Source organism: Bidens hawaiensis, unplaced genomic scaffold (assembly GCF_021521415.1).
Source record: "Bidens hawaiensis isolate Kalapana, Puna unplaced genomic scaffold, B.hawaiensis_p1.1 tig00012635_1, whole genome shotgun sequence".
In the NCBI taxonomy this organism is placed as follows: Eukaryota; Viridiplantae; Streptophyta; class Magnoliopsida; order Asterales; family Asteraceae; genus Bidens; species Bidens hawaiensis.
Genome location: NW_027492041.1, coordinates 565,689 through 579,349, shown reverse-complemented (window position 1 = coordinate 579,349; position 13,661 = coordinate 565,689). Strand labels below are relative to the sequence as shown.

Sequence of the window (13,661 nt, the reverse complement as noted above, 5' to 3'; positions counted from 1 at the left end):
TAGTTATAAAATTCGAATACACCGTTATCACGTTAATATTTCTATGAAGGCCTCGATATAACAACTTCGCGCAATGTGTGAACAAAACATACGAGTAAATTTACAACTCAAAAAATTATAAAGACAAACTTTATTAACTTTATCTTTTTTAGCATTTCCATCACGACACGTTGGTTTACGCTTAGCAATGTTTCCGCCGCAACGCGCGAAGACGCTTACTAGTTATTATTAGTGGCTAGAAGAGTTTTGTTGAAACATCCAACTAGCAGAAGCCAAACAAACTTCTCATATTGTATGTGTCCATATATATATATATATATATATATATATATATATATATATATATATATATATATATATATCACCTAAAATCAACACACCAATTAAGTGGTGGATTCAGGAATTTATTCGGGTGGTGCACTCACTACTTTTAGATGCTTCAATTTCATAGAGTTGGGTATGAAAAATTCCGGGTCGGTTCGAGGTTCGGGTCGGTTCAATGTTCAGGAAAAGTTCATTACATAATAAAATTACGATAAAATAATAAATAAGACACCGTAATTAGAAAGTACAAAACACACAATATAAATACAATAGTATTTACGAATTAAAAAAAATACTTATAGTTGTTCCCTATGAGTCTTCATATTTTAATTTGGCTGTATTCGTACTTTGAGAATTAAAATCAGAATATTGTTCCAAAAAGTTCTTGTTCCTCTTCTAGTTCTTGGAGCCTAACCCATTCTACGGGTCTCTGATAGACCTAAAATTTAAAGTAAAACCAACTAACTAACAAATTAAACCAAAAATTTAACAAATAACTTAACAATTAACAACATCAAGAACAATTAAACATTTAACAAATGAATCTAAACTTACATCCACAGTGGGAGGATTCAAGGAAGAGTAGTAAGGCTGAAGGAAGGAGCTACAGACCAACAGTGCCACGGTGGTGTGTGGTCGGCCGGAAAAGAAAAGCGGCAACGGTGGTCGGGTAGTGGTGTGTTGTAAGTGCGTGAGTATGAAGAGGGGAGAGTGAGAGAGGCAAGCGCTATGTAACTTTGTGTTTTATAGAACCCTAATTGATATAAAGCTGAAATTAAAAAAAAATAGTTTAAAAAATTCACTGGCAAAAGGAATCAAACCCTTGACCTTTAGTTTACAAGACCAACAACTTATCAATTAGACAAGCCCTTGTATTGTAAATAGGGTGGTTCATTCCTAATCTACAAGGTGGTCCCATCTAATATTCTTTATATATCATACACTATTTTCTCGAAACTCGGGTGTTTCCGGAGAACCACCTATTTGTTATGTATATCCGTCACCAATTACAAGACTTTTAGACTATGCAATTTGTGACATCACAACGCCATCACATGTTAGTTATTTCTTGAAAACTTGTCATAGTTGTTTAGGCTAACGCTAACCGGTATATAGCCAGCCACCCCCCCCCCCCCACTCCACCCCACACAAAAAAATCTCATTGGTGACATGAAGCCGATAACCATGATCACGAGGCTCATTTGGGGGAGGGCCGGAGAGCCAATTAGTACTTTTTTATTTTTCAATTCATTATAATATTTAATAATAAAATGGTGGAGAATGACCCATACGGGGGTCGGGTTGAAGGGTCAGGTTAAATGATGGACGAAAAGCTGACGTGGCACTTGTTGGAGAATAATTGGTGAGAAACTGGATTGTGATCAAGTCCCAGATCAATAATCAAACACCAAAGTAAACGACTAACTCTCGTTTATACTAATTTGAAACTATAACTCAAAAATCTGATTACAGATATCTCAAACCCTAACTCGGTTTGACTCTTGATGAACCCTAACTCGGTTACATCTACTTCTTTATCTAATGTGTAACCATAACTCGACTTATATAGACTAACCAAACTTGCTAGTCAAGACATTACCAAATATAATAAAACCCTAATTAGAACCCCATAAACCCATTACACATCAATGGATTCCATAGGCCCAAAAGGTCAAACCCGGTCACCTACACGTAACGGGCCTATTAAGTTGGAAATTACTTCCAACAATCACCCCCTAATTTCCAACTCGAAATAGACGTATCTTTGTCTAAAAACTTGTCTTCTTCACATGTCTGATTCGAATCATGATCTTGACCTGCTTGGCTTTCACATCCATCTTGGTCTTGATCTCTTTGGAACTTCTCTTGATCCATAGATGTGTTCTTTCGGTTCTCCCGAACTCGACTACATCTGTGACCCTGTCTCTGACCATTCACTCGGTCGTATGAACTCGCATAACCACTCCTTTGGCTGCAACCCCGGTCATCCAATAGAGCAAACAACAATCTTCCTTGATCTTCTTTAGTTCCCGAATCAAAACACGAGCACATCTTTCAAATCAAACCTTGATTAAAACCTAACTTGTTTAACCCGGTAAAATACGAACTTTGAATTAAACCCGCTTGTTCAACCCAAATAAAAATCCAATAATAATGATTAATGATTAAACCCAACTTCTTAAATCAATAAATAAAAATAACAAACCAACTTGACACCAAAACAAAAGAACTTCTGTTGACTTTCCTTTTTTCTTAACCCCACAACCAATCTGAATGGATTAAGCTTCTTTTGTTTTTCGTACCTATGTAAAAGACCAATTCAACAAATAATCTTATGTTGACTTTACGCTTTGCACCAAAACAGAAACTTTGCTCGGAAACCAGACTTTCCGATTGTTGCCGCCTATTGTCTTTGTAACAGCAAATCGATCACCAGTTCACCACGACTTTGATCGGTTGATTGATAAACACTGAAAAGTTATTTCGGTTGCTCCACAACTTTGGAACGATGAAAAACTTCAGACCGCGACTTCGATCTCCGGCTTCAATCAACAGCAGTTTTTTTTGACCTGATGGAACAGATTCTTGATTGTCGTTCTCCTACTCGATCACGACTTCTCCAATAATCGATCCCTACTTATCAATCACGACTTTGATCGATAAACACCAAGAGTCCCAGTACGATAATCAAACACCAAAGTAAACGACCAACTCTCGTTTATATTAATCAGAAAATATAACTCAAAAAACTGATTATAAATCTCTCAAACCCTAACTCGGTTTGACTCTTGATGAACCCTAACTCGGTTACATCTACTTCTTTATCTAATGTCTAACCATAACTCGGCTTATATAGACTAACCAAACTTGCTAGTCAAGACATTACCAAATATAATAAAACCCTAATTAGAACCCCATAAACCCATTACACATTAATGGATTCCATAGGCCCAAAAGATCTAACCCGGTCACCTACATGTAACGGGCCTATTAAGTTGGAAATTACTTCCAACACGTGAAACTTGAATACGGAACCGGAATTTTTGACGTAGCCGCTAAAGCTTTTTTTTTTGGTCAACGTGAACTTGTAAGTGGGGTAATATAAATGTGTATTGGTATAATTGAATACGAAAGGAAGGCACTGGAGGTTTTCTTAACTTTCAAAAACTTAAAACCTCAACTTCTTATTATTAATAAAAACTTCAATAGTATTTATTGGCTAACAATCCTAACATGACTAGAAATAGGAAACTAGTAAAACAATTTGACTACAACTAGGAAACTAATAAAAGATAAACATAAATAAAACTTGATATATTTATATTTTGATCTCCTCCTTATCCTCCCTTTGAGATTGACCTAGCCAACCTCGGTTTTATCTTTAACGAATCGGGATTAAATATATCATTCACCCCCTTAATCTTGATTCGTTCCTTTCAGATCTTCAACCCCGAGCAAATTCCTCGTCTCTTCAAACTTTAACTTTGGTAGCGCTTTTGTAAGAATATCCTCCTTTTGTTTCTCTCCACTAATATGCTCAACTTGGACTTCACCACGTTCAATACATTCACGAATGAAGTGAAATCTAATATTAATATGCTTACTTCTTCCACGAAACACAGGATTCTTCATCAAATCTATGACAGATCTATTATCCATATGTAACGTCACCACCTTTTCTTCATGCCCGGTCAACTTGCTTAACAATCCTCTTAACCATATAGTTTGACAAGCCGCGGTTGCTGCTGCCATGTACTCAGATTCACACGACGACAAGGCTACAGTTTGTTGCTTTTGTGAGAGCCATGAGATCAATGAACCACCATAATAAAACGCCATTCCGGTGGTACCTCGTCCATCCTTTTGATCCATACCGTAACTACTATCACAAAAACCAATCAACTCTCTACTACCACATCCATACGTTAAACCATATCCACTCGTGCCTTGTACATATCGTAATATATACTTCAGAATCTGCATATGGGATTGTTTCGGTTCTTGCATGAACCTACTAGCAGCTCCAACTGAGTAACTCAAATCAGGCCTCGTATGTGTTAAATACCTTAAGCTACCGATTATTCTCCGATATTCGGTTGCATCAACGGGTTCTCCTTCTTCATCTTTCGTTACTTGCAACCGATGTTCCATAGGAAATCGAGTCGGGTTGCACTCACTTAAACCAGCACTCATTAAAATTTTATTAGCACAAGCTTCTTGTTTCAACTTTATCTCATGCTTCTTTTGTGTTACTTCAATGCCCAAATAGTAAGAAAGCATTCCGAGATCTTGCATATCGAACTCATTCTTCATTTGACTTTTAAATTTCTCAATCTCGGCTTGACTCGAACCAGTCACGATAAGATCATCGACATATACACCAACAATGAGAATGTCAGTTCTTGTATTCCGCTTGTACACCGCTGGTTCTCTTGGACATCGAATAAAATCCAAACCTTTCAACGTTATGTCGAGTTTTTCGTTCCAAGCTCGTGGGGCTTGGCGAAGACCATATAAAACCTTTAGTAACTTATATACCATACCGTGTTTCCCGGGAACTTCAAAACCATTAGGCTGCTTCACGTACACTTCTTCCTTCAACTCACCAATTAAGAATGCCGATTTAACGTCCAAATGGTAAACCAACCAACCATAATTTGCTGCAATTGCTAAAATCAAACGTACGGTTTCCATTCTCGCCACCGGGGCAAAAACCTCATCAAAGTCTACCCCGTTCTCTTGCACGTACCCCTTCGCGACTAATCTTGCTTTGTACTTTGTTATTGACCCGTCTGCATCACGTTTGGTTTTAAACACCCACTTCAAACCAATCGCCTTGTGACCCAGTGGTAGGTTACATAAGTCCCACGTATTGTTTTGTTCGATTGAGGCTAATTCGGATCTCATTGCTTCTCGCCATTTTTTGGAATTCTTTGCCTCTTCAAAAGTAGCTGGCTCTTCATCTAGGAGAAGACATTCTCCTTCACAAAACATTACATAATCTTCAAATCTTTTAGGAGGGACCGATTAACGACCAGTTCTTCGCAGCTCAGGTTCGGGATTTCCTTCCGGTTGATCTTCAAATTCAGGCCCGTTAAGGTCTGTTGGGTCTTCGTTTTCAACTGGTTCTTGTTGAACTTCTTCTTGAACCGGCTCGATTATAAATTCAACCCACTCAGGTCCGGTTCCAACTTCACACGAGTTGGTATGTCGAGTCCAGTCAAACTTTTGACTTTCTTCGAAACGGACATCCCGGCTCACATAAATACGGTTCTGAGCCGGGTCGTACAATCTGTAAGCTTTTGATCCCGGTTCGGTTCCGAGATGTACAACATCCATGCTTCGGTCATCTAATTTTTGTAGGTTGACGGTGGGTATCTTCATGTACGTTAAGCACCCAAACACTCGTAAGTGTGTAATGTTAGGCTTTCAACCCTTCAAGGCTTCATGGGGGTTACCGTCATCAATGCTTTAGTAGGTACCCGATTCAACACGTAAACTGAGTGTCTCACCGTTTCACCCCATAAGTTTTGTGGAAGGTCCATAGCTTTCATCATACTTCTTGTTGCATTTAGGACCGTTCGGTTCCGCCTTTCGACCACACTGTTTTGTTGAGGAGAGTAGGAGCCGTAAACATTCTTTTTACTCCTTCTTGATCACAATATTCGGTGAAAAGTTTGTTGAGAAACTCGCCACCTCGATCGCTTCTTAGAGCTTTAACCTTTAGCGAATGCTCTAACTCAACTTCCTGTTTAAAATTTTTGAAAATACCCAAAGCATCATTCTTATTTTTAATAGTATAAACCCACATGTACCTTGTATGATCATCTACAAGAAGCATAAAGTACCGGTTTCCTCCCAAAGTAGGAGGTGAGATTGGTCCACATAAATCGGTGTGAACCAACTCGAATGGTCTCGTGGCACGGAACGTGACGTTTTTAGGAAACGGGTTTCTACTATGTTTGCCAAGCATACATGCATTGCAAACATGCTCACCATGCAAAGTTTGAATATCACCACGTACCATATTTTTCGACTTCATATTAGTTAATGTTTCAAAATTAACATGACCAAGTCTAGCATGCCATAGCCATCCTTGGTCTTTAATGGAAGCTAAAAGACATACCGGGGTTCCAATTCTGAGCTCGATCTTATAAAGACGGTTTGGACTTCTCGGGACTCTCATTAGCAAGCGATCTCCTTCCTCGTATAGCCACAAGTAGTCGTTTGCTATCCAAACCTTACACCCTTCTTCAGTTAACTGACCGATGCCCAATATGTTGCTACATAAGTCGGGTATGTAATAGGCGTCATTCATAACCCGTTGCTCACCATTCTTGCAATCGAAAACAATGGAACCTCTCCCTTTAATATTCACTTTGGACCCGTCTCCAAATTTCACCAAACCGCTCACTCGATAATCAATTTGGGCAAAGTGAACTTCACATCCGGTCATGTGATTAGACGCCCCATTATCTAAATACCAAATTGAATCGCTTACCGAGTCGTTTGCATAACGGATTGGATGAACCTTCTCCTCGTTCAACATAACTTGTTCTTTATCAACTTCAATGGAGGCCATCATAAGAGTTGGTGGCTTGGCCTCGGCTTGGTTCAGATTCGCTTCTTTAGTCGGTGGTCTCAGACATTCCCACGCAAAGCGGCCCAAAACATTGCAATTATAACACCGAACACCGCTTTTATCTCTACCTTGATTTTGATTATTTTGAATATTACCTTGATTTCCGTCTCTGCCTTGGTTGTTCGTGTTCGGTTGGTTACAGTCTCTTCAGTTATCATAGTTTTGATTGAACCGACCCCGTCCTCTACTCGAACCTCTACCCGGCCTCTTCCACGGCCCCGTTGGTCATAACTCGAGGAGCCACGACCCCGAGCATAATTTTTCCGATCATGATCGGTGTCCTTTTTACCTTGATTATTGTTTTTGGCATACAATAATTTTCCCATCTCGGCCATTGCTTCCTTGCCTTTGATTCTTTCTTCAAAAGCCTTTAATATTGCTATACTATCTTCAAACACCATAGTGTTAAGATCAGCCCACTGTTCGATGGTTGCTACAATAGCAATAAAACTGTCCGGAACGCTATCGAGTAGTTTTTTTACGAGTTCATGATCTTCCATCGGACTACCCAAGCTATCAAATTGCGAGGCGTATCCCGTTATCTTCCCGGCAAAGTCTTCAACGGATTCTTTTTCACCCATCTTCAATTGATTAAAATCTCGCTTTAATGATCGTAAGCGAGCTTGTTGCACACGATCAGCCCCAATACCCGTAGTGATTCCCAAATCTCCTAAGCATCACGGGTTCTTGCAACTTGCATCAACATGTTTTCCGGTAAGGCTTGTAAAATAATAGCCCTAGCCATTTTGTTCTTTCTGTCATCTATGGCTTCTCCGTTCACCACCTCCCATAATCCTTGAGCATCAAGGATTGATTCCATAATTACAACCCACGTGTTGTAGTTTGTTTTCGTTAACTTTGGACACTGCAACGAAATTGAACTTGGTTCCCTTGCTTGCACAACCGGTCTTTCATCCGCCATGATACCCGGTCTTCGAGTTTCCGATTTGATGTGGTTAGTCGCCCCACACCGTTCTTGAACTTCCCAAAGATCGTAGATCGCCTACGCTCTGATACCAGTTGTTGGAGAATAATTGGTGAGAAACTGGATTGTGAAACTTGAATACGGAACCGGAATTTTTGACGTAGCCGCTGAAGCTTTTTTTTTTTGTCAACGTGAACTTGTAAGTGGGGTAATATAAATGTGTAATGGTATAATTGAATACGAAAGGAAGGAACTGGAGGGTTTCTTAACTTTCAAAAACTTAAAACCTCAACTTCTTATTATTAATAAAAACTTCAAAAGTATTTATAGGCTAACAATCCTAACATGACTAAAACAATGTGACTACAACTAGGAAACTAGTAAAACAATGTGACTACAACTAGGAAACTCATAAAAGATAAACATAAATAAAACTTGATATATTTGAATTTGATCTTCTCCTTATCCTCCCCTTGAGATCGACCTAGCCACCCTCGGTTTTATCTTTAACGAATCGGGACTAAATATATCAGCGCTGACGTGACAAATAAGGATGAATGACCAAGATGAGCCATACCCCTTAGACATATGTAGCCTCTTTCAATACTCTTCCATCTTAGGTTAACCTAATCGAGGTAAACAATAATGAGCATTCCAAACTTACATGTAACAAATCCAGAAAGGTTATATATAGGCAGGAGGTGAGCCAAAATTTTCTTTTAAGTGTTCGATATTTTTCAGAAATTTAATTTATTATTATTATCTAGCATTAAAGTTTTTGAGTCGAGTCAGGTCACGTAACATATTTACCAGTGGCACAATAATCTTTTATATGGAGTCACAATATATAATTTTTTACATCGTAACTAAACTCTAAAAAATTTAATATTAGACCATCCATAATAAGACATTTTTAAGGGGTGTTTTTGAATGTTTGTCGATGTGATCAGTTTTTTCTTATTGTGGATATAGTTTTTATCATGTGTTTTTAGGATTAGTTTTTTTTACAAGAACTACTAAAAACACCACTTTTTGCGAGTGGTGGGGCCAGATGGAGGGGTTGGGCCTTGAATAATAACTTTTTTTTGGTTAAAGTTGGTGATGACATGACAATGTTTTTGGATGTTTTTAGGATTCATTATTAGACGAGTTTTTGTTGTTTTTAAAGAATTTTGTTTTTATTACGTGACATCCGACTAGACATGTTTTTTTGATGTTTTTCACGTTGCCTACTGTGGATGGTCTAAGCTAATAACCTTAACCTGGGCATTTTATAGTAACTTGTTTGATTTATTTTTAGCAAGTAATTTTCCAATGATAAGTCTGTAAATAATAAAAAAAAGATTATTCAATTATGTATCATGTTAAAAGGATAAAAAGAACTTTAGAAAAAGTTAAAATTTTAAATAAATCTAATTATTAATAGTAAAAGCTATTCCTCAATTATATATTTATAATTTTGTGAGAAAGAATACTAGAAACTCTAGCGAAAAATGGTGTTTTGCCCTTGCATGTCTAGTCAACTGCTGCTCCTCAACGTATTTCGGGGAAAACCAACTAGCTCTAAGTTCGAGCGGCATTTCACCCCAACCATAACTCTCTGCTGAATCACATAAAGAAATAAATATTCTAATTAAATACAGTAACCGTTAAATAAAATAAAACTATTGTATGTATGAAAAATAAAGCCTAGAAAGTTAACCTGTTACTATCTCTCAAATTAAAATAAAACAAAATTTAAAAAGATTTTTTAAATTTTGTTGGTGTTTAACCAATGCATAGTGAATACAAGTATTGAGTACTTTTAAAATTAATTAACCTGAAATAATAAATCACTTACATTGTTTCCTTTTCACCAAATAGCCTTGACTAGCAATTCCGCCATTAATCTATTTGTCTTACTGAAACATTTACGATATGCTTTTCATCACCCTTCGTTTCCTAATTAATGGGTTCGTTCGTCAAAAATAAAAGGGTTCATTAGTTAATAACTATACGCTCTAAATAAAACCGAAAGTAGAACGGGTTCCGCCAAACGCAGATCCATATGAGTAACTCAGCCACCGTATATGGGTGGTGGGGGTTTATTTCACCCCTAATGAGCCATTTACCCCTCTCATTTTGCAAGTATGCTTGCATACAACTAACACTCTAACAACACATCAATATTCAGTTCATTTTCACTCACAGCGTTTGTTTGTTCACTTGTTTGGTTTGTTAGATGAATTATTTTAAAAATGAAATTTGGAAAACGGCCTTAAAATTTTATTTCGATTTAGGTCTCCAGAATACTTGAGTCGGCCCCGTCAATGTTGAATAGTTTTAGTTTAAGTCATCTTGGACTAACTAGTCTAACACTTGAAGTAGATAATTGATACGTGCATGATACATATTACATATGGCCATACCATACATATGGCCATACCCACGTTTTAATTCTAGTTTCTTTGGTTTGTGTTATTATTTAATATTCTAGGTAATGGATCTAAATATTAGGATAGTGGGTCGTTTTCTTATTTACTTGTTGTGCCTATAAAAGATTGTTTCTATTAAAATTGAAGTAATGAAAAATATGATGAAAAGTTATTCCTTTGCCTACTACAAAAGGCTATCTATCAATAATAGGCATGTCAATGTTGTTACACCTCAACTCAAGAATCTCACTATTAAAAATTGGCGAGGGATACATGTGATTTCCGCACCAAACCTTTCCTCCTTGCATTAGACAGAATTACAGAAATCATCCTTTAGTTTTACCCCAAATTTCACTCGTGACCCTTTATCTTCAAAATTGATCTTTTTTATCATTTACGTTTCAAAATCCAACAGCATTTGTCCTTTTCGCCTAACCCAGTTAATTTTTCTCGTTAAGTCAGATCATGTGCCTTGCATATGAGGGCAAATTGGTCATTTTACCTATTAAATTAAAAAAATATTTTAATAAATAAAGAAAAACAATAAAAAGCAATTAATATATATTTATATTCTTTCTCTCTCTCTCCCCCTTCTTCTTCTTCTTCCTCCATAGCCACCTCCCGCCAAAGCAGAAAAGCAAAACCGTTGATTACTGTAGACAACTTGCTTCCCATTTGAACCAGCAGCAACCCACTTGTTAAAGGTTAAAACCCCACACACACCTTCAATCTACTTCAATTCCACCTTTACCCACTAACCTAATTTCATCATCAATCATCACATCATACTCATTCACCAGATCCAAACACCACAATTTATTAATTTAATCATACCTTCAATGGGCGCATCAGAATCCGGACAAATCACAGACGATGAAGAAACCCAACACCATTGAATCCGAGGTGTTGGATTTTTAGAGAAGTAGTACCATAATGTTGAATCCGAGGTTTCTTCATCTCCATTGAATTGTTAAAACCACCGTAACAATAGCTAACGTCATTCTTCACATCAAGAACCACAACATATCCATATCCGGGGTTAGATCTGGAGGCCGGAGACGACGGAGAAGATTTTTAACGGAGATGGTGTTGGGTTTTTTTTAACGGAGTTAGGCGAAAAGGACAAACGCTGTTGGATTTTGAAACGTAAAAGACAAAAAAGATCAATTTTGAAGATAAGGGACCACGAGTGAAATTTGGGGTACAATTTTTGTAATTCTGTCCCTTGCATTATAACGATTATTCTTCTTACAAGGATAATGATGATGGTCCATTGAAGCTTCCTACCTGCCTTCGTCATATGGAAACGATTGATATATGTATTAGATCTCTCTGTGATGTTAAGGCATATACTCTTGCAAATTGTTTTGTTTGCTTCAAGGGCTCCATTGTGTCAAATTTCTTACACTGAACCTGGAACTTGTCAAGGTATGATGGTATTCGTCCCTTAATCTTTTGTCATACACTTATGATAAATATATATTCAATATAGACACAGAATATTTTTGTGATTGTCAAAAAAAAATCACAAAAAACAATAGTATGAGGTATTCAAGAAACATGTCTTTAGGAGAACACATATATCTCTTTACCTATGATTTTGAGATAACATTAAATTATTCTCTCTCTCTCTTTTGCATGATGTTTTTGCTATATTTTGCAGTTTTTTTCTTCATCAGTGGAATTAATCTCGAATAAAACTTCTCCATTTGCCTATTGAAGTTAAAAACTATTTGCTTGGTACTGGTTCTCCGGGTGCCACCTTCATAATGGTTTCATGAGGTATTTGCACAATGAAGTATTTTTCTATTATTCACGCATTCTACTTATTGCTCTGTCTAAAATGTCTACATGTTTAACGGCAAATGTATAATTACAATGGAGAGAGAACCCTTAATGTATATAAGTGAGAATTTAATATTTCATCCATGTAAACCCTGCAAGAGATTAGAGTTGTGAAGAATGTTACGTTGGCACAAAACCTTATGAGATAATTGCAAGAAAATATGGAGTAGCTCAAGGCACCAATGGAGAGCCTCATGGCAACAATGCGTGAGCTATTGGTTGATGTGCGACTCAAACTTTCACTGGCGCAGAGGATTAAAGCATTATTGACAAAGGTACCTGCATCCCATCGGGATAAGGATAAGCTGAAAGCAAGGTTTTATGGTTCGCTTACAAAGGTCGACCCTATCATGAAACATTTGGTGGATCAGATAGATATTCAATGTGATAACAATTTGCATGAACCTACTACATCATTACAACCGTCTTCATGAAAAATAGTAAGTTCTTGATTATCCATTCCATACAATTGCATCTGAAAATCTGTCAATTTTCTTTTATAGCAATTTGCAAAAACAAACAAATATGAAAATACAAGTTGAATTGCCGGCTTCAGCACTGAAATTTGCTTTTAAAATGGTGCTAATTGCATATCAGCCTATGAACTTTAAGTTTTTGATAATGACTAAATAAGCGCAGACGTTTTATAAAATTTGTATATTAAGTTTTCTAAAGTTTTTGAAAGTGGGGGGAAATAAAAGAATTTTATAAGTTTTTAAATATGCATATAAAGTCTCAATGTTATAACAATTTACACATACATACATTTTTCAAGTTTTTTTTTAATATATAAATATTCTTTATATATATTGTTAGTAGTTTTCTTATGAAAGTTCTAAGATATATAAAAGTGAACTGATTATTTAATAACTTGACAAATGAAATAAGAAAAAAGTGTTTTTCTTTTAAACCTAACGCTGTTCCAAGCACCCATACCTAGCCCGCTCAATGGGACGGTCCGGCATGTTAATTTATTAACCAATTTTGTGTAATGTTTTCAGGTTTCCAACTCGCCAGATTGAGCTATCACTCCCTTAAGATGGTGAAGGTTTATATTTCTTGTGCTCTTGTACTTGTCTTTTCAAGGATATGCTTTATCTGTTGCTGCTACTTATGATTTTTGGTTTGTAAAATTTCTTGTTATCATACTTACCTATCACATGATGAAATGTTTTTCGTCTTTTTTGTAACCAAGTCTACATTTCCACAAACTTCAAGTGTATGCTTTGATTTTTATCCCTGGTTGGGGCTATACGTTATAGGCTAATTGTTAAGTTTCATAACCATTTGGACAAGATTTCGTAGTTGGTAGAAATATTAATCAAATACCTTGCTACAACTTTACTTTAGGATGTTTTAATAAAGTCTAGTCTTCTCTTTTGGAGCCCGGACATTTATATATTAATATTTTCGGGAGACTTAGTGCAGCATAAACTGTACCTTACGTTTATGATGTTTGTACCTGGCTTATTTCAATTTGGTTAACTGATGTATTGACAGATGTCCCTTA

General features: G+C 36.7%; 1 pseudogene; it reads left to right on the top strand.

The window, feature by feature from the left end:
- The window catches only part of LOC143541671 (putative F-box protein At1g49610), a 44,696-nt pseudogene extending 32,109 nt beyond the window's left edge, over positions 1-12,587 (top strand).
- The last annotated feature ends 1,074 nt before the right edge of the window (positions 12,588-13,661 follow it).